Here is a 4,429-nt window from a genome sequence, read left to right as displayed (position 1 = left end):
TCTAACACTCTGTTGTCTCGTCAGATAGAACGATCCCCTAATTGCATTTCCTTACAGCCATAGCCTGACTTTGATCAGCCATAGATCAACAACTATGTATGTGTACATCCCATTTGCCTTTTACAGAAGCTCCGTATGGCTTACATGGGTGACTTCAGGTTCAGAGCAGCACGGCATAGCTTGTTGTGCATACTCTGATCCCACCACCCAAGTCGTGCCGTCCAGTTCGACGGATAATTTTGCCTCCACCCTTTCGCCAGCTAGGAATGCGGAGGGATTACGTGCTCCACACTGCTGGGGCTCGGCCACCTCGGGCCGGGCTTGTCACTCGTTGGCCAGTTGCCAGCTGAGCTTTCCATTTCAAGTGGGCCAAACAATGCGCCCGATCTGGAACTAATACCCGCTACCGCTGGATTACGAGCTCAACATGCTTTTCCTTATCCACGAAGACAGCAAGGCCAAGCAAGCTAGAGTCCAGGAAAAGACGATATTGAAAAGCTCTTGTAAAGCTGTCAGATAGGTGCGACAGAGCAAAGGCGAATTGGCCTTCGACAAGTTAAATCAGATCCTCCTCCTGTTTACACCGCAAGATTGGTGATCCAATCACCTACAGCTAAACGAAATTTGGAGGTAGTTTTGAAAAAAAGCTTCTGGGGAGAAGTGACCGCCCACTCGGACGCGCGTTAAGAGATATCCGAGTACGGAAAACTGTAACGCGGTTTTCCGTATTGCGTCGTAACATGTTAAGCTCCTGCAGTAATAGGAGGGTGAACCTGATTTAACCTGTCAAAAGCCACAGTCGCCATGGCTCGGTTGCACCGGCCTGACAGCCTGACGAGAACTTACCAGTCTCGTCTTTCCCTGGGATCCGGCTTTTCTGGTTTTCGAGATCTTAAGGGAGCTACTGAGGCCTCTCCTCTATGAGCTGTGGCCGCCCGCTCTCGTACGGTGCGTACAGACATCGACAACACAAATGAAACAAATTATCGTATTGAATTGTCATTGCTAAAAACCCAAAATGCACTTTCAGTTGCTTTCATCAGTAATAGCTTGATTGAAATACCAGCAAGGATGCCTTTTTGGATAACCGAAAAGACTAGGCACACTCGCTTCAATAAAGAGGCCTCTGTACACAGCCTGTTTGCGGCACTCAGACGCGTAAGCATTTGACTGAAGAACATCCAGTTTATCAGCATTTTATTTCACAGCACTTCAGCAAGTTAACACTCCGCCAAAGCACATTTCGGTGGCAGACATTCGACTAAGGAGCGTTACGGCTAATAAGCATGCGACCAATGAACACCTCAGCTAATTATCATTCGGCTAAAGAGCGTTTCGGCAAATAAGCACGCGGGTACAGAATACTTTGGCAGTCAGCATTCAGCCAAAGAACATTTCGGTAAGTTAGCACTCAGTTCATAAACGTTTCGCCAATTCTGACACGTCGGTAAGACGGCATTTCGACGATAAAAAGGCGAAGGCATATCGGCAACATGCGGTGCTTTAAGTATCTCCTTACTTGCGCGGCGGCAGACAGACACCTCGACAAAATAGTATTCGGTTAAATGCAGTCGACAAAAAAGCATTTGACCAAATACATTTCCGTTCCATAACATTCCCCATGCTGTAGCGGGTGTGCATGCTCTTGATGTTTATCAAATACTTCATTTATTCCGATGCGTTTTTGGCAAAAATGTGACAACTTGAGCCTGTTTGAAAGGCGGTGGTGAAGGAAGTGACGACACTGTGTAAATAGGAGTACCGTGTACGAAGAATATGTCAATTTTTTAATTCGCGCTTTATGCTGGCGGTCATGTCGGCAGCCACCAGGGCCACGTGAACGCAAATTTAGGAACCACGGGAAATTTTAACATAAGTGACGCCACAAAGTCTGCCAAAAATCGTGACGTGTAACGCTTCACTTTTGACTCAATTCGTTGTAATTTTACCGATGCCAATTTCATAATATATGTTTTAAGCCTTATCACACAGAATCATACACGGGTGCCTACATTGCAAACGTAGTCACGCAATACTCACCCGCAAAATGCCGACAGCCAACACTGGGTGATAGGGCGGCACTTTTACAACATGACGCAGCTTTTACGTTATTCATATATTATTGTGCTTTGATCCACCCCCTTTTCTTTAACATTAAGCGATCAACCCAAATTCCACGATTTGACAGCGTTGAATAATGAACAATGCGTGAGAAGCACTGCGCTATTTCTTTCCGCACACAGAACATGTGCAAATTTATCTCGATTGTGCGAAATTAGCCAGTATTTGTGCAAATTATCATTTGCACCCTTTGACCACCACGCGACATCACTGTCGGTACAAGCGAATAAACGCGTAGCGCGGCATTTGTACGGATTTCAGTGAAGTTTGTGGTGTCGAATACCAAACTGATGTTCGATGACCTACAGAGTATAGTTGGCGGTGTCGAACACCAATCTGGTGTTCGATGACCTACAGAGTATAGTTGGCGGCGTGGAATACCAATCTGGTGTTCCATAACCTACAGCGCATAGTTAGCGGTGTCGAATATCAATCTGGTGTTCGATGACCTACAGAGTATAGTTGGCGGTGTCGAACATCAATCTGGTGTTCGATGACCTACAGAGTACCGTTGGCGGTGTGGAATACCAATCTGGTGTTCGATGACTTACAGAGTATAGTTGGCGGTGTTGAATGTCAATCTGGTGTTCGATGATCTACAGTTATTAGAGTTCCTTGTGCCTCGCAAAAAGACAGAGTGGTCAATGGCATTCCGTATGCTCTTAGACATGTTGCGATTTTGAAGGAAATTGAGGAGGATTTTTCATGCCACAGTCCCGTGCTGAAGTCATTGAGAAAGCGTAATGCATATACGTTAATGTATTCTAGATTGAAGAGAAAGTCGAATCTTTTTCGACATCTTTGGCAACCGTAAACATTCCGGATCAGGTGTTGTATAGCAAGTATCCTTTAAGTGAAGCTAGATGGTTGACCTTTGATCCCCACGTATCAACCCGCCTAATGTCCCGCGAAATGCCTTGCGCGATAAATCGAATTTGGTTATTCGGCTAGTCGGATTATATCCTTTTCGACCAGTTATGATCATTTCAGGGCTATGGGATGAAGGAGAGTGAATAACAGCGGATCAGGACTACGTGTGCCTGAGGGGGGGGGGGACTGAGCCTTATCCTGCGCAGGGACGGCTCTGCGGGGTTTGCGCCAGGTGCCCGGTCATGGTCCCCTCCAGCGGGCCTCTTGGCCCGTTCGTGGCTGACGCATGCTACCTGCCTCGGACAAGCGGGGCGCCACGAGGATGCAGGATGAAGCAACAAAGAGGATAAGAGGGTTGCATGATGAGTCAGGGCGCCAGGGAGTATCACTGGTGCACGGCTCTGCAAATTCGGAGGGGTCGTCAATTTCTGCTAACTCCACATGCGTGTGAGGCGTTCGTTACTCATCGTGACACGACTGACACGATGCGGTCGCAGTGGAGGTACTGCTGGCGGCCGATTGGCGGCGTCATAGAGGCGGTCGGGGTCACAAGGTCGCCGTGCCTCTGCTATGTAATCGTATAGCCCGAGACAAGTGCTGACGGCAGTGTGCGCATGTGTTATAATACATATATAGATACCGTACCTCGATTATGTATGCGCATATATATATATATTGCATCGTGGAATATGTTCTGCATGAGACACTTTGAAAACCAACACTGGAGTTCGGATGTATATCCCAAATACAACTGAATACGACTGTGTAAGCTCTGAAGTGCGGAACCTCTGTAAGATGCCCTTCTTGAGTAACAAAATAAAACTCGTATGCGATAGGCAACTGGCGGCATTTAGGCAATCTCTCCTTAAGTTTGAAGGAAGAATTTACCCGAACAACCCTGGGACCTACAAGCTAATGTGATTATGATATGATAGGGCAGGAGGAACTCAGTTTTAAGGCTTTCAAATCCCGGGCCACAGGAGGGTAGTGCAAAACATTTTTTTCGAGTTTCGGAACATCAAAGAATCTGGACGAGGAAAGGTGCCTAAAGTTGATGTACCTCCGGATTAGCAAACAGACAGTCGCCAAAGGAAAGCCATCGCTACGGAAATATCTCTTCAGGAATTCGTTTGAGGCGCCTTGCACAAGTTCCACACTTTCGATCTTGCGGAGGGTGCAAGACGAGTTGAGCAGAAGGCAGTACATACCCCCGGTTCTCAATCACACTCCACATCATTGGCTAATCTTTGCAACCGGCCAAGAGACACCAGCACCAGTGAGGCCACAGATGTAGGCCTACCAGAAACTCTTCAGTTGCGGTCAAAACCAGCACCGCAAACTGAATTCAAAACTAGAAAAATCATGACACATCATCACACAACAACGTGACAAACAACATGAAGCCAGTTCGCTGTGAAACAGTCGCAAATAAAAGACG

This window comes from Pollicipes pollicipes, unplaced genomic scaffold, assembly GCF_011947565.3.
Source record: "Pollicipes pollicipes isolate AB1234 unplaced genomic scaffold, Ppol_2.1 Scaffold_6686;HRSCAF=7923_pilon_pilon_pilon, whole genome shotgun sequence".
NCBI lineage: Eukaryota > Metazoa > Arthropoda > Thecostraca > Pollicipedomorpha > Pollicipedidae > Pollicipes > Pollicipes pollicipes.
Note: the sequence above shows the minus strand (reverse complement) of the source record.